Raw genomic sequence first — 18263 nt, forward strand, 5'->3', positions numbered from 1 at the left:
AGAATTAGGGGTGCCCGAGCAACCGCGCACCCCAGGAGCAACAGAAAAGAGAGTACACATCCCCAAGGATGTCGTTCGAGAATATTTCCGAGATGACGACATACAACAATGGTTCAAGGCCTACGAGATCGCTATGACCTCCCACCGGATCGATCGAAGTGACTGGGGAGCCGGGCTATGGGGGAGGTTCGTCAATGAGGGCCGCAACGCCCTGTTACAGCTCCCAGACCACCTGATGACCTCCAATGACCACATGAAGGCTACCCTCCTCACCCGCTATGGGCTCACACCCGAAATGTACCGAGAGGTTCCGAGACTGCACCCGGATCCCGGGTACAACTTGGGTGGAGTATGTGAACTATTTCAGTCGAGCCTTCGAGGGTTGGATCAAGGGAAGCAATGTAACAACATACGAGCAACTCTTCAATCTCATGGTGTGGGAACACCTATCTAACAAATGCTTCGTCGAGCTCAGGCAGCACCTCCTCGACAGTAAATTGACTGATCCACGGCAGCTCGCAGCCGAGGATGACCGGTGGGAAATCACCCGAGTGGGCCGGAATGGGCCACATGAACAGAACCGGAACAACCACGGTCAGCACCGTCCCCGAGGAGGAGGAGGGGGCCAGGGGCGAGGAAGAGACAACGCCCCGGCCGCTCCCGCTGCCAGCACCCCACCCCCGGCCAACCGGGGCAACCCCCCGGCGCGCCCGGGGTACAGAGCCAATGTCACGTGTCACCGATGCCAGCGAGTCGGCCACTACGCAAATGACCCGAGCTGTCCACAGAACCAGACTCCGAGACCCCGCCAGATGGCTGCCGCCGCCCTGGGGGAACAACAAATCTCCGAAGAACAAGAGGAGTGCGAGCAAGAACACCAAGAGTGGGAACCAGCCGCCATGGTTCTAGCAGGCCTAGGGGGAAGAGACATGGTCCCGCGGGCCCCCCTACCCGCCAACACCAGGAAGCACAGTCAGTGGGTGAACATTAATGGACGCCGGGCCGAAGCCCTATGTGACACAGGGGCCAGTGTGACAGCCGTCCGCTGTCACCTGGTGACCCCACAACAGATCCTGCCGAACATTCTCTGCCCTGTCCGTTCAGCCGACAATTCGGAGAGTCTATGCCGGATGGCCTGCGTCCCCTTCGAGTGGGGAGGAGTCTCCGGCATGCTGAAGGTAACGGTCCGAGATGATGCCCCCGTGGACTGTCTCCTGGGGAATGATCTTGAGAGTTCCCCGTGGGCCACCGTAGAGAGAAGAGAACACCTGGGGATGTTGGGCCTCCCGGACTGGGCGTGAGTAACCACCCGGTCCATGGCCGCCCGTGCCATCCCCCGACCTGAAGAACCAGAATGGCCAGCACCTCCTCCCCCGGTCGCTCCAGCAGAAGACGCCGACCGGACCGACCCTCAAGAGCAAACCCCCGAAGAGCTCGCTCAGCCCCAAGACCTTCCCGACCTGGCTCAGTGGCGTCAAGAAGGTGGGCCCACCCAGGAACAGTTTCGTCAAGAGCAGAAGACCTGTCCCTCCCTCGAGGGACTCCGCCAACAAGCCCTCGCCCAGAGCGCAGGGGATACCTCCGGGGCCCATTGGGTCTATTGGGACAACGACCTGTTGTACAGCGAACAGAGAATCGCGGAGTTAGGGGCCAGTCGAGTGCTAGTGGTGCCCCTCCGCTTTAGAGACTTCTTACTGAACCTGGCCCACGATGTCCCCCTGGCTGGTCACCTGGGTCAAGACAAAACCTACAGTCGCCTGGTGACCCACTTCTTCTGGCCCAAGATGAGAAACGACGTCCTCAACCACTGCCGGTCCTGCCCCACGTGCAGGCCAGCGGGAAGAGCGGCCGCAAACTCAAAGCACCTCTGCAACCGTTCCCAGTTGTCACCACCCCGTTCGAGAGGGTGGGGATAGACATTGTGGGGCCCCTGGACCCCCGTACAGCACAAGGACATCGGTTCATCCTGGTCCTGGTGGACCACGCCACCCGCTACCCCGAGGCTGTTCCCCTGCGAACTGTGACAGCCCCGGTGGTCGGCCGGGCCTTGATGGGGATCTTCTCCCGGGTGGGCTTCCCCCGAGAAGTCGTCAGCGACAGAGGCACAAACTTTATTTCCAAATACATGAAGTCCCTCTGGCAACAGTGCGGGGTCACCTACCGATTCACGACCCCCTATCACCCTCAAGGAAACGGACTAGTCGAGTGGTTCAACCGCACGCTCAAAGGGATGATTGGGGGGATGGAAGAGCCCCTCCGTCGCCAGTGGGATGTGCTACTGCCGTGCCTCCTCTTTGCCTATCGAGAAGTCCCCCAGAAGTCCCTTGGTTTCAGCCCGTTCGAACTCTTATACAGACACCCTGTGCGAGGGCCGCTCAGCCTAGTCAAAGAAGGTTGGGAGATGCCCCCCCTGAAGAACCCTCCAGATGTTTTCAAGTACCTCCTGACCCTACGCAATCAGACCAGGCGATTCAGAGAAATGGCAAAAGCGAACCTGGAGGCCAGTCAGGAAGACATGAAAAGGTGGTACGATCAAAATGCCTCCTCCATCGAATTCGAACCCGGCCAACAAGTGTGGGTGATGTCCCCCACCGAACCATGCGCCTTGCAGGACAAGTGGACAGGGCCCTTCAAAGTGGTCGAGCGCAAGAGCCCTGTCACCTATCTCATCGATATGGAATCTGCACGGAACCCCCTCCGGGTCCTCCACGCCAATAGATTAAAACCCCACTTTGTGCGTTCGGAGCTCAGCCTCCTGATGGCGACAGACAGCGGAGTCGAAGAGGATTCCGAACCCCTCCCTGATCTCCTACGGACTCGGGAGAAGGACGGTTCCGTGGACGGGGTCCAACTCTCAGAGGCCCTCACCCCGGAACAGCGCCAAGGCTGCCGAGACCTCCTACTGCAGTTCGCAACCCTGTTCTCCCTCACCCCAGGGGTCACCCCCTGGTGCTTGCACGACGTGTACACTGGAGACAGTCCCCCTATCCGACATCGGGCCTACCCCGTACCAGATCGGGTACGGGCCTGCATCCAGGAGGAGGTGTCAAAAATGCTCACGCTCGGGGTCATCGAGCCCTCAGACAGCCCCTGGGCCAGCCCAGTGGTACTGGTCCCCAAAGCGGCCGCCCCCGGCACCACTCCTGAGCTCCGGTTCTGCGTCGACTACCGGGGCTTGAACGCTGTCACCCGAACCGACGCACATCCCATCCCCCGAGCAGATGAACTGATCGACCGCATGGGAGCTGCCCGCTACCTCAGCATCTTCGACCTGACAGCGGGCTACTGGCAGATCGGTCTCACACCCCGGGCCCAAGAACGATCTGCCTTCTCCACTCCTGATGGCCACTACCACTTCAAGGTCATGCCATTCGGCATGAAGAATGCCCCAGCAACTTTTCAGTGGCTAGTGAACCAGGTCCTGGCGGGACTTGAGGAATTCAGCGCCGCCTACCTGGACGATATCGCTGTGTACAGCCGCCACTGGTCTGACCACCTCAACCACCTCCGAGAGGTTCTGCAGGCCCTCCAACGAGCCGGCCTCACGATCAAGGCCAGCAAATGCCAAATTGGCCAGGGGTCCGTGACCTATCTCGGACACCAGGTGGGAAGCGGTCTGGTGGCCCCTCTGCAACTCAAGATCGCTGCCATCCAGTCCTGGCAGCCCCCCATCACCCAGACCGAGGTCCGCGCCTTCTTGGGACTCACAGGCTACTACCGGCGGTTCGTGAGGGACTATGGCAGCATTGTGGGGCCCCTCAAGGAACTCACATCCAAAAACCACCCAAAGAAGGTCAACTGGACCCCAGACTGTCAAGCGGCCTTCGAGAAGCTGAAGGCCGCCATGTGCTCCGCCCCTGTGCTCCAGGCCCCCGACTACAGTCGGGAATTCATCGTCCAAACGGATGCCTCCGACCATGGCATTGGGGCAGTCCTTTCTCAGTTGAATCCCGAATGACTTGACCAACCAGTGGCTTTCATCAGCAGACGTCTCCTGGCCCGAGAGCAACGCTAGAGCACCATCGAGAGGGAGGCATTCGCAGTGGTGTGGGCCCTCAAAAAGCTCCGGCCTTATCTCTTTGGTACCAACTTCCGGGTGCAGACAGATCATCGGCCCCGGCCGTGGCTGATGCAGATGCAGGGGGAAAACCCAAAACTATTGCGTTGGTCCATCTCCCTGCAGGGGATGGACTTCACTGTGGAACATCGACCTGGGCAAGAGCACGCCAACGCAGATGGCCTGTCACGCTTTTTCCGCCTCGACGAGGAGAGTCCCCAAGAGGATGGGTGACTCTCCCCGCCTTCAGCTGGGGGGGACGCATTTTGGACAGGCCACGTGAAGGGCTTGCTCCCTCCCCGCATGACAAGGCCCGAGCCCGGCCCTCCAGTTGTAACCCACAGTAACCACCCGCTCCCCGTCTCATACGGGACCCCTGCCCCCGGGCATCCCTGTATCATGGGCCCGAATCACTACCGGCCCCCTCGCCCAGCCTGGGCGCCATCTTGGACATTGCACCACGAGGCCGCGTGGCCTCCGATCGACCCTAACCCTGGGCCTGGCCAGGCCCCGACATCCCGGCACCACCATCCACCCAGGAGGTGAACGGACCACTTGACAGGTCAATGGGAGAAAGAAGTGTCGATGGCTCTCCCCCGCCAGGTGCCGATCGCCCCCAGCTCCCCCAGGCGCTGGCTCCACCCCCCTGCTGGGTGTCTGGACTCCCTCATCCCGGACCTCCCGACCTCCAAGTGCGAGGGTCCGGACATCAAAGGGCGCCAGACCTATAACTGGGGCAGCTCCAGAGCAGGAAGGCAGTTGTATCCTGGAGTCGAGAGACGCAGTGAAGAACTCATCCTTGATGGACTACTGGCGCTGCCGTAGCCCTGCCTTGCGAACTACCGTCTTGCCTGCTGGCGCTGCCGCAACCTTCTGAAGCCTTCATCCTCGTCGGGACCTGCTGGCGTGGCCGCGGACCGTTTGTAACTACCACCTTCTCGGGACCTGCTGGCTCCGCCGCTGCCCTATCATCTAGAACGCCGAGCTCGAGGATTGTGAGCTATCCATCTTATCATCGCATCTACCAGATTGGTAACGAGACTGTCCCGCTACCCCTTCTCCCCAAACCAAGAGACTAGAATCGAGGGGACCCCTGAGTCCAGACCTCCTTGTACCATTCCACCGTACTTAACGAATTGCTTATAAAGAACGTTAAACCTTATTTCTGTGTGGTGTACCTCTGTGGGGGGGAAGTTACTCGTCTGTACGATCGCTGGAGACGGCTCTCCCCGGAGACCTCTCCCCTTGTCCTCGGCCGACCCTCCTGGTCCGTCTAACACTGCCCCTCCTGGCCCCACCATATTTGCAGCTGCCCTCCCTGGCTCCACCACAGCTGCTGCACCCCCTGGTTCCACCATAGCTGCTGCCCCCTGCCTCCTACCATAGCTGTTGCCCCCCTGGCCCTTCCATAGCTGCTGCCCTAACTGGCTCCACCATAGCTTCTGCGCCCCGGCCCCACCATAGCTGGTGCCCTCCCTGACTCCACCACAGCTGCTGCAGCCCCTGGACCCATCATAGCTGCTGCCCTCCCTGGCCCCACCATAGCTGCTGCCCTCCCTGGCCCCACCTTAGCTGCTGCCCTCCCTGGCCCTACCATACCTGCTGCCCCCCTGACCCCACCATAGATGCTGCTGCCCTCCATGGCCTATCATAGCTGCTGCCCCCCCAGGCCCCACCATAGCTGCTGCCCCTCCCTGACCACACCATAGCTGCTGCCCTCCCTGGCCCCACCATAGTTGCTGCCCCCCTTGCCCCAACATAGCTGCTGCCTCCCATGGCCCCACCATAGCTGATGCTGCCTCCCATGGCCCCACCGTGGCTGCTGCCCTCCCTGGCCCCACCATAGCTGCTGCCCCCTTTGGCCCCACCATAGCTGCTGCCCCCCCTGGCTCCACCATAGCTGCTGCCCCACCTTGCCCCACCATAGCTGCTGCACACCTGGCCCCACCATAGCTGCTGCTGTCCCTCCCTGGCCCCACCATAGCTGCTGCACTCCCTGGCCCCACCATAGCTGCTGCTACCCTGGCCCCACCATAGCTGCTGCCTCCCTGGCCCCACCATAGCTGCTGCTGCCATCCCTGGCCCCACCATAGCTGCCGCTGTCCTTCCCTGGCCCCACCATAGCTGTTGTCCCTCCCTGGCCCACCATAGTTGCTGCTGTCCCTCCCTGGCTCACCAAAGCTGCTGCCCTCCCTGGCTCCACCATTGCTGCTACCCCCTGCCTCCCACCATAGCTGCTGCCCTCCCTGGCTACACCATAGCTGCTGCCCCCTGGCCCCATCATAGCTGCTGCTGTCCCTCCCTGGTCCCACTATAGCTGCTGCTGTCCCTCCCTGGCCCTACCATAGCTGCTGCTGTCCCTCCCTGGCCCACCAAAGCCGCTGCTGTCCCTCCCTGGCTCCACCATAGCTGCTGCTGTCCCTGGCCCACCATAGCTGCTGCTGTCCCTGGCCACACCATAGATGCTGCCCTCCCAGGCCCCACCATAGCTGCTGCTGTCCCTCCCTGGCCCCTTCATAGTTGCTGCTGCCCCCCCTGGCCCCACCATAGCTGCTGCCCCCTTGGCCCCACCATAGTTGCTGCTGTCCCTCCCTGGCCACCAAAGCTTCTGCCCCCCCCCCCTGGCCCCACCATAGTTGCTGCCCCCCCCTGGCACACACCATAGCTGCTGCCCACCTGCCTCCTACCATAGCTGCGGCCCACCTTGGCCTCGCCATAGCTGCTGCCCTCCCTGGCCCCGCCATACCTGCTGCCCCCCCTGGCCCAACCATAGCTGCTGCCCTCCCTGCCTCCTACCATAGCTTCTGCCCCCATGGCCCCAACATAGCTGCTGCCCTCCTTGGCCCCACCATAGCTGCTGCCTCCCCTGGCCCCACCATAGCTGCTGCCCCCTGCCTCCTACCATAGCTTCCCCCCCTGGCCCCACCATAGCTGCTGCCCCCTGCCTTCTACCATAGCTTCTGCCCCCCTGGCCCTTCCATAGCTGCGGCCCTCCCTGGCTCCACCATAGCTGCTGCCCCCCCGGCCCCAACATAGCTGCTGCCCTCCCTGGCCCCACCACAGCTGCGGCCCCCCTTGGTCCCAACATTGCTGCTGCCCTCCCTTTTCCCAACATAGCTGCTGCCTCCCCTGACCCCACCATAGCTGCTACCTTCCCTGGCCCCACCAATACTGCTGCCCTCCCTCGCCCAGCCATAGCTGCTGCCCTCCCTGGCCCCACCACAAGCTTCTGTCCCTCCCTGGCACCACCATAGCTGCTGCCCACCCTGGCGCCACCATTGCTGCTGCTGCCCTCCCTGGCTCTACCACAGCTGCTTCCCCCGCTGGCCCCACCATAGCTGCTGCCCCCCTGGCCCCACCATAGCTGCTGCCCTCCCTGGCCCCACCATAGCTGCTGCTGCCCCCTCCTGGCCCCACCATAGCTGCTGCCCTCCCTGGCCCCACTATAGCTGCTGCCCTTCCTGGCCCCACTATACCTGCTGCTGCCCCCCCTGGCTGCTCGCCATGTGCTGTTTCCCTCTTCAGAGCCTTGCATATGCTCAGAATGGCCTAACTAGCAGAATGTACTTGCTTCTCTAGTATAACTGTCAGGCTTTTTTGCTGCTGTATGGAGAAATAGCTCTCCTCCCACTTTGTTCAGCAAGCAATTTTTGTATGCAAATATTAGGCAATTTGCATGCTTACATGAGCCAGGACTGCCCCTTGGTCTTATGCTGACTCTGTAACCCTAAGCATATATAAGGCCCCAATTGTCTGTACTCCTTATACTGCCTCATTCAGTTGCTAAGGCTTCTGTGTGGCGTAGTCTCCCTCATCTGAGGTGAATAAATGCATTCTTTTTATATTTCAGCTTCTGTGCCAATTTCTTCTTTGTTGGTTTAACAGGACCAGGTATCAGTGAGACCCCTGAGAAGGTTTCTATGTTCTTCAAATGGCGTTCCAATGTGGACCTCATCAGAAAAGTGGCTATCCAAGGGAGTGATCTTGACGGGAAACAGGAATCTACTGAGGAGGACAGGACAGGATTCTACTAAGGAAGTACTCTGTGCACGGAGATTCTGGGGATTCTCTGTCTCTGCAGCCCAGTATATTTCTGATCTTCCTGATTTTGATTCTCCACATGATGTTTACCACTCCTGACTGAGAACCTTTTTGGCGTGAGTATTCTAAAAAACGACCTTTAGGTCATTCAGAACTTGGCAGTTAGAATTTGGACACCAAGTGATTGGCAAGGGTTGTTTTGATGCAACACTTGCTGTTGGTTTTTGATGCCTTGGATTGGTAAGGTAGTTTAGTAACACTTACTGTGGCTTTTGATTTGTATGATAGGCCAATATTTGTATTTGTATGTATGTAATATAAAAATTGCAATTGATGTAGGCAGGTAATGAGGAGACTTTTCTCTGTTTTGAATTGATTTGAACGGCACACACTACAAGCGTACCTTCAGTGCTACTTTGATTATAATATTTGCATATGTTGCAATATTTTTGGCATGCCTGTTTCAAGCACACATCGGAGAATGTGTTGCTTTTTGGAGGTACCATAGTGAGATGTGAAGTGAATTAGCCTGCTCACCTAGAGGGAATACCTAAATAGGTTTAGGTATAAAAACATATTTCTTCCTTGGTGATTCTGTATCCATAACATAATACAAACAAGGATCTTTTTCTGCTCACTTTTATAAATGGAGGTGCCGCTCGTAGTCGGTTTTGGATTGTGCTGCCCTGTTGAACTTTCCCGTGTTGGAGGAGACCTGTCATTGCCGGAACTGTGGCCGTGAGCTGGAACTTTGCTGACTAGTAGGAGACCGGGACTGCGAGGCCCACCAGGCAGTGCGTTTCCCACATCTCGCACACCTGCCGCCTCTTCCTGTGTCTCCTCCCCTCTGTTCACCTGATCACCTTGCCCTTAAAACACAACTCGCGGCGAGCGGGGGCCGCTCGCAGTCGGTTTTGGATTGTGCTGCCCTGTTGAATTTTCCTGTGTTGGAGGAGACCTGTCATTGCCGGAACTGTGGCCGTGAGCTGGAACTTTGCTGACTAGTAGGAGACCGGGACTGTGAGGCCCACCAGGCAGTGCGTTTCCCACATCTCGCACACCTGCCGCCTCTTCCTGTGTCTCCTCCCCTTCAGCCTGTTGCCTGTATTTTAGGTGGAACTATTGCGCGTTAGCGGGACGCGTGTGCGGGACGTAGCCCGGGACGAAGCCCGGACAAAGGGCGGGCCCTCTGCGGCCCTCCGAGGCCTGTAGAGCCTGGACTGGGCCCGGACCCCTGTTCCTTCTTCTTTGCTTATCTCATTCCGCTGTTCTGCAAGTTTATTGCCATTGACCCTTGTACCGGTACTATTTTTCCAACCACCGCCTCTTTGCACATTAACTCTGGATTATTTCTGTGAAATCTATTAAGGTTAGGCACTGTTAATTGTAACTCTATTTGGTATTCATTCAATCCCATATTTTATCGCCATCTGCCATATTTATTAAAAACCATGTCTACCCGTGAAACACGCAGCCAGGCTGCGGCAAGTGCAAAAACTAAAAAATTAACAGGCACTTTGGATAATTTTATTCTTCGCACTAATTCTTTAATTGATATGGGAATAATACTATTGGAAAGGAGGGTCTCATTGGACCTTGCTCAAGCCAAAAGGTCCTCATTAGGCAATATAGCCTCAGCGCGCTCCCCGATCAAAGCTCTAAGTAGCTCTGACCCCCATCCTATGCAGACAGATGCTAGGCCCCACACCCCAACTAGCACCCAATTATCTCTCCTTGACCCTCCACCCGCGACTGCCCCACCTTCGACTCCCCTTCTGGTTAACAATTTATTATCGATAACAGTTGGTGGAGAAGTGTGGCTCACTGGTTAGAGGAGGCATACCCTGAAGCAGAGGTCAGACCCGGGACCAGGGTTCAATTCCCGACACAGCAGGGTCTGAGCCCAAGTGTCCATGGACTCGATAATTCTCACTTCGGTGCCTACTCGAATCACAGGTTCACACTATGCAACTCTGGGCAATAGCTTGCTTAATCTCCACTACGCCCCCCGTGGCGGGATGCCTGGCTTTCACCTTGGGGATGCCCAGTACGGGTTATCTCACAGGGAAAAGCAGGGTCGGGTTCCCAATGAAAGCGCCGAGATGCCCAAGGGTATGTCGAGCGCTATATAAGAACACACATACATACATACATACATACATACAGTTGTAGTTCATCATGAGAACAATCGACCCCAAAAGGGTATTTTGGAAGGTGCAATCCCCAAAACAAATCAAACAACCCACAATGTCATTACTGTTAACCTAGTCTCTCAAGAGATGTTGGGACATAACGATGGTATGGCAGGTGCAAGTGGCACCATTGAAGAGGGGAGGGATCAATTGGGTGACAACGCAGGGAGTGATAAGGCTCAACGTGTATCCCACCCCTTACCAATGGGTATTCCAGACGATACAATCTCTAACAGTAGTTTGGTTAGCATCCCTGATGATAGTAGTTGTGATGAATCCTCAGTGGATTTAGAGGATAGGAATACTTCATTTTTTAACTCTTTATCTGATCTTATCAAGTCCCTACTTCTGCCCATGGAAACTAGACTGCAGGGCATTGAACACCAGCTTCAGGCCCTTCTTCTGGTACATCAACCCAAGGAAACTAATCATGTCCATAGGGCCTCCACTGTACCACCTCCTGCTCGTAGTCTTCCGTCTAACTCTAAGAAGCATTCTGTAGGGGACAATCCCACTCCCAAGACCCGCCCTACCAAAATACCTATCCCTAGGGGTAATAAAGTTTGTACTAATCAGTCAACTACTATTGCACCCATTAATCCTCAGAGTGCAACTGACTCTATTACTCCAGCCCCTAAATCCTCCTTACCCCATCCCGAGAAGCCAAATCCACGCCGGAACATCAGTTTACCACCAGACGCCAGTCCATATGTGATAGTTTTGACAGGCGTCCCTGAACTTGCCCCTGCCACTTCTGAACCTAGACAGACACTTTCCTCCGCCCCCCGGAATAAACAATAAAATGCTCATGGTGGAGAGAGCCCCTTGGGTAGGTGAGAAAAAGAAAAGTCTAAAGGGAGATTGTGTTGTTGTTACATTTGAGGACCCGCGATTGGTGGAGAACATTTGTTCTGGTCCCCCATGTGACAACAACACTACGATTATTGTTAAACCCCTGTCATACTTTTATATGTCTACGGAACATCATGACAGTAGGTGGAGTTGGTTGAGGTCTTCCACCAGTGGGAGAGGGAGGAATAGGCTGCAGCATCTAAACCATCAGATCTCCACTAATTGGGGTGGGAATGATGAGGACGGTTGGAACCTAGTACGAAGAAGAGCAGGGAGACCCATCTTGGGTGGCCAACAGTTTAATGGGGATTTGTTAGGCCCACAGCTTAACTATCCTCTATTCCCCTGTTATAATCGTTACAGTGGATTGGAAGGGGTGGACTGACTCCCAATACAGTCTCCTGGACAATTTGGTAAGAGAGTGGTGCCTGTTCCCCCTGGGGTATGCAATAACATTAGTAGGGTTGGCCTAACCGGTATGGAAAGCATTAGTCCTGGTAGAGGAAAAAAGGAACCCAGTACCCCAAACACATTGAAGGAACTATCTGCAGCCCCCACCTCCATTAATATCCTGTCTTGGAGCATAGCAGGTCTTTAAAAAAACCTTGCTAATCCCGATTGGAATGATTTTATAAACACTTTCCATATGCATGTTCCAAGAAACTTGGTGCCTCCTGCCACAATATAAAAATGGGTACTCAACCTACTTTATTCCCGCAGTCACGACTGGGAAAGGTCGTCCTTCTGGTGGCCTGCACATTTGGGTAAAAATAAATTTGAACTGCGTTGTCACTTCAAATAATACTGACTCTAATGACATTCTGCACATTTCCATAAAGAGCCCATCCGGAAGTACTATACTAGAACTCTTTTGTGTATATGCAAGAGGCTTACAGGGTGGCCTAATCTCTCCCACACAAGAGTTGCTAGATAGGAAGTTATCAGTCCTCCCTCCAAGATCTAAAATACTAGTGGGGGGGGTTTTAACTGTACTTTTGAACCCCTGGACGATGAAGAGATATTGCGTTTTAATTCCGAGGATTGGAGACAGATTATACCATCCCTAGCCCTTACCCCTATTAAGAAATGGACTGCCAGAGCAATCCAGTTAAATGCTCTGGTATTAGAACATAACTTACGGGCCTTGAATGGGCGAACCATCTCCGATCGTGATGGGGCAATGACCTATAATAGACTAGGCTGCCCATCCCGGATTGACTATATCCTCCTGGACATTCAGTCATGGGTTAACCTAGTTGATATGAAGGTTAGACAATCAACAGATAGTGACCATAACCCATTATGTATGGAAATCCATTGGGTAAATGGGATCAGCAAAAGTGGAAAGCCAGAGTTGATCACTAAAGAGGTTTTCCCCTCAAACTGTAATCGTAAGCTAAAGTGGAATGTAGTTAGGTGCGAAGAGGGGAAACTTAACAGTATTAAAGAGCTAGTTTTGGCTGAAACTCGCGGCTTGGTATCTGTTGCTCTAGCAGCCCCTCATCCTTCTGGATCAAATTTACCAGCTGTGTATAAGAACCTAACTGACAAAATAGGAGAGTTTTTTTCCAAGAGGCCACAGGGGACGTCCTCGACACATCGAAAACCTAATAAGGGTAACCCCTGGTACACGGCAAACTGCAGGAATAAGAAGAAAGTTATTACGTTGGCCATAAAAAGTAAGGACCCCATAGCAGTGAGAATAGCCAGAAAAGACTACCATAGAAGCATAACATCAGCTAAGAAGGATTGGGAGGAGGAGCACTGGCAGGAGCTTAAGGCTGCAGCCTGTGGGAAAAATTCCATTCTTTTTTGGAAATTGATCAATGCTCTTGATAGAAGGGGGCAGAGCAGATTTTAAATAACATAACTGAGCACCAATGGTATTACCATTTTTTTAATTTGTATTGTGAGGTCAGTGTTGAAGGCCAGCTAAAAACCCCAGTTATGGCAATTGAGAATGAGCCCTGCTTAGAGCTAGGTACTAAGGAAGAGTCTTTTTCCCCTCGAGAAGTCCAGGACGCCATCCTAAAAATACTTCCAGGAAAGGCGGCTGGCCCAGATGGCCTGCCGGGGGACCTACTATTGTATGACCCCAAATTATGGGCTGACCTTATAGCCAGTTTAATGAATCTAATTCAGTCCAGCCACCCTGTACCTGAATCCTGGAAGGGCGCAGAGGTTATTACCATATTTAAGAAAGGCGACAGAGAGGACCCTGCCAACTACAGACCAATAAGTCTAATCGATACCATCCAAAAATTAGTTGGCTGGGTCATCATAAACCGGACAGAGATATGGTTAATGGAAGAGGACATCTTGACCCACTTCCAGGCGGGGTTTAGGTGCAATGTAGGCGCCATGGACCAGGTTTTTCGGTTCTGTGCAGTCTATTGGAAGTCAGTGTCTATTACCAAGGGTAGTTTATACCTGGCTTTCATAGACTTGAAAACAGCTTTCGATATCATCCCACGTGTTAAACTCTGGGAGGTCCTTATGGATATGGGTTTCCCTAGTTATCTGTTGCAGTTTATCATTAAACTCCACGAAGAAAATTATGCAAGGATTCGGTGGGGGAATCAGGGCCAATTGACTAGGAGGGTGCCAGTCAATAGAGGGGTGCGGCAGGGATGTGTGATGGCTCCGACCCTGTTCTCCCTCTTTATAAATGGGGTGGTGGACCATTTGAGGGAGGTCCCAGCGGATGCCCCAGTCCTTGCCGGGGAGAAAACCCCCACACTCCTCTTTGCAGACGACACCCTCCTGATGTCCAAAACCCCCTAGGGCCTGCAAAAACTGCTTGATCGTTTTAATGTCTTTTGTAAAGACCGTGGGTTAACGGTGAACACTGCGAAAACGAAGCTGATGGTCTTGTCTGCCAAAAGAAATCATAGGAAGGCTTATCTCTCTTTGAATGGGTCCCCCCTAGAGGTAGTGGACGAATTCGATTATCTTGGGGTTAGGCTCAGTAACAACATGAGCTGGGAATCCCATTTGTGGAAAATGGTTTTAAATCTCAAAAGGGTCCCTGGAGTAATACTAAAGAATCAGCGACTCTCAATTAGCAGATCAATAGCCCCTGCCCTGGCAGTCTATGAGGGGAAAGCATTAGCTGCTGCAGTTTACGGATCCGAATTATGGGGCGCTGAGAATACCAAGGCGTTGGTAGTGGCAGAGAATAAGTTTATGAGAGACATAGTCTTGCTTCCTCTCTTGACCCCTCTGAAACCATTATTTCTTGACATGGGCAAAAGATCGATCTCTGAAATAGTTCAACTCCGACCATTGCTATTCTGGGTGCGCCTTAGAAGGACCCCTGAATTAGCAAAATATGCTTTAGTGTTGGACAAGCTAATTAGTTTGAATGTTTCAAATAAAATAAAGTGGCTAAACAATCTAAAGAAGCTTGTGGTATCTATAGGTCTGAGTGGCTCCTGGGCCTCCCAATCCCCCCCACCCAAACAAACTGTAAAAAAATTATATTGGGAGTGGGTAGAGGCCAAGGTTTTGCATAACCCAAACTGAGGCCCCTTAACGAACACATTTTTTGAACACAAGCTCCTTGGAAAGTTAGAGCCATTTCTGGATTTCATCCAGACCCCTCGAGATAGAACCTTGTTCCTGAAATTAAGATATGGTATCCTTCCCCTCAAAAAATGTATGGAAGGGTGGAAGGATAGGAGGGAACATGATCTAAAATGCCCAGGTTGCCCATGTTCGGAAGAATCTCTTGGCCACTTTTTGTTTGCATGTAAAGCATACAAGCAGGCTAGAGTTAAATGGTTGAAGCCAGTTTGTAGAGAGCTAGGAGTTAGGGACCATAGATCAGCTCTCCGCATTATTTTAACCAACACTACCTCTATGTTCATTGTCTGTGGGGTCGCTAAGTTTTTGGCTAGCGCCTGGATTATTTGGTCAAAGCTGTTGTCCCATTCCTGCACAGATCCCCCCCAGGTATGAATTTTAATTATGATATTTCGCCCTCAGCTCTTAAATTCTTTAAAATGATGTCATGTTTTTAGGAGGAACTTTAATACTCGATACATTTTTTATGTATTTTTTATGTTTGTACTTTTATGATACATGTATCGAATAAAGTATTACAACAACAACAACAACATAAATGGAGATATGCAGAGCGATTTTTTTGGTGTTCTGCCAGCCAAAGCTAGTGAATTGAGTATATTTTGGCTACTTGAAAATGAAACAGTCTGTTGGGCTGTTTTTTTTGCAGTCTTTTGGAATATTATTGAGAAGCCCCTCTTGCAAATATGACTTACAACTAGTATTTATAAATGGTTTGGTTTAAGTACAGTCTGTGGGCTGTCCTTTGTTGCTGTCCTAAGTGTTGATCTGTGGGTTAATGTGTTTAAATGTCTGTGGTTTGTGGTTTTCCCATTAGTGATACTTTTGTGAGTAAATAGCGATTATTCTCTTTGTGTAAGGATTGCTAGCCTTAAGCGCGCTGTATTATGTGTCCTGAGTGTATGACCCCTTCTGTATATGTCTGGAATGAGCTCAATGTGTTTATTTGTGTTTTTCTTGCTGTCATCAGTCTGTATGCAAAATGTCATTTAATTAATATTTAAAAAATTAAAATCCGGAAATGAACCATATGATATGATAAATAAATGCATGTTACTATTAAATGTATAGAGCAAACAACTATGCACATGTACAAACTGGCAATACTTAAAAGATAACATTAGAATTCACATTGAATAGGAATAAAATAGGCCTCAAAAACGAAATTGTGCGTTTTGCAACAAATAAACAATTATAAAATGTTAAATTTTCCTTAGATACATTGTGTTAGATATAAACAGGCAAACATATCATCTGAGTACATTTTTGCTGAACGAAAACACATAGTATAGAACATGCATTGAAATGCCTCAGTTTTAAATAAGCTGTCACCATGCTTACATTTCAACACTAAAAAAGGCTTTCCAACAGCTGTGTTTTTACTGCCGCTGAGGAACAGCTGTTGTTTTGATTGTAGGCCACGGAGAGACAGGAATGTTGACTCAGTAGGATTTTGTCCGTTAAACACGGATTAAAACTCTGCATTTCAAACTACGGTTTAAAAAAGTTACAAAAAGTCAGGTTCATTATTTTGGATAACAGGAAAACTTTTAAAGTAAGGATTTCCTTTCTTAAAGACTTTTTCCATAAGCACATTCTTGGTTCTGATGTTAAATAATGACAGTACTTTTAAAAAACAGTGGCGCAAAATGTTTCATGTTACAAGTTAGGCTTCTGTGCTTAGGCTTATGAATGAATGTGTCTAAATATGATAGGCAAAGGATGCAGCTTAGTTTTCATAAGTGGAATTATCAAAAATGATGGGTTTTATAAAAAAAATTACATATATTAATTATGAAAAAAATATTTTAAATATTTTAAAATTGGAAAATGTATAAAACCAGCAGAAGCTATTAAACTGACAAATAGGGGTGACTTTGAATTGGGCAAGCCACATGGATACCATTGCACACAGAATGGGACAGCTGGGAAGAGTTAAATATCAGTTCTATATTTAGAAGCCTAGCATGGCTACCAGAGCAAGGTCTGCTTTGACATTTTGACATCTGAAACTTTTTGTAAGACAAGATGGCAGTGCAGGGAAAGAAGGAGGAGTTGTGTTTATTTTTTGTTGGAAAAAGCAAGTTTGTATGCACTCATATGAATATACCACAATACAATTGAATATGTGAGCTTGGCCATATATACAGCACTAATGCTTTTAGTTTGGCACCTACTAGGGCTGAGGCAATGTAATTTAGTTTGACTTCATGTGCCCTCATGTTATACTTGTACATTTGCTAAAAGGATTGGGGTTTGAGTATTCATGTTTTTTTTAGCCCTCTCAAAAGTGCTATTTACCTCCTATGACTTTGTTTATGCCTAGTTGCTACAAATAGGATTTGATAGTGTTGACAGAAATCAAACCTGTTTCAGGTTTCCTACTGTCAAAATGGGGGAAGGAGGCTAGCTCCTCTACAAATTAAGGCTAGGTAAAATGTATTTTGCACTCTATTTTTTGGAGAAAAAAATTGCCTGTCTAAGTTGTCTGTGAAATAGCAAAGATACATTTAATTGGCTAGTCATTAAAACTGTTTTAAACATTGTTAGCATTAATAAAATGAATAGGAGCATATGTTATGTCACTGCCCATCCTGTTTGATGAAATTATGAAGGGATCAGTAGTCTAGATTGTTATTACCTTTTTTTGACCTTTAAGGGGAACTAGATGTGGGTAGTTTTTTTTCTACAATTCTTAAGGTGATAACAACATTATTGTATGTTATTCAATGCTACATAGTTTTGCAAGGGCATTGCTAGTTTTTATTAGCTAGTCTGTGTAAATAAACTGACAGTCCTTACTTATTAGAGCTGATGTTGCATAGTTTGGATCATGAAAAGTTGAACGCAGGGAAGATGCCCATCGGATCCTTAGCAAAAATGTTTTGAAGGAAATATTGTTTTATAGATAAGAACTCCTGTTAAATTAGCAGTTTTAGATTTTCCTGTTGCTCCCATAACATGTGAGCATGGTCTTAAGCATGCAATGTAGGTGCTTTTATTAAGAAGAATCATTTTAGAAGTGTCTGCAGTCCTAAATAAGTAATGTAAAGTTTATGAGCGAAAGTGTAGAACATTTCCATTTTTTTAGGGTTTTCAGATTAGTACACAGGAATACACCAGTGTAAGGATGTAGGGTATGTCTGTGTTGTTTTTCTCTTTTCCTCACAATTTATTAAATGAACAGACTTCCTTGGCTGCTTGGGATTGGGTGATGTATTACTCTTATCAGTTCACCAAAGAGGTCCTTTTATACTTGCCAATAGGTCCAAGATGTTTTTTTTTTTACTCTTACAATGATAGATGAAAGTGTTCTTGGGTGCCTTGCTAATATATGCGGCGTCCCAAGACTAGGAAGTATTCTGAGACTATCCTCTCTGTTGATAGATGTTTTGCCATTGTGCAACATTCTGTCTATTATCTTTAGTGTTTTGCTGTTCACTCTATGTGGGAAGGGTATGCCCGGACGTGGGTCCCTTGCTCACTAAGCCACTTGGGTCAAGCTATCCTGGCTGAAGACGGCTGATAGCCAGAAA

The sequence above is a fragment of the Lissotriton vulgaris genome, chromosome 4_2 (genome assembly GCF_964263255.1).
Source record: "Lissotriton vulgaris chromosome 4_2, aLisVul1.2, whole genome shotgun sequence".
Lineage (NCBI taxonomy): Eukaryota > Metazoa > Chordata > Amphibia > Caudata > Salamandridae > Lissotriton > Lissotriton vulgaris.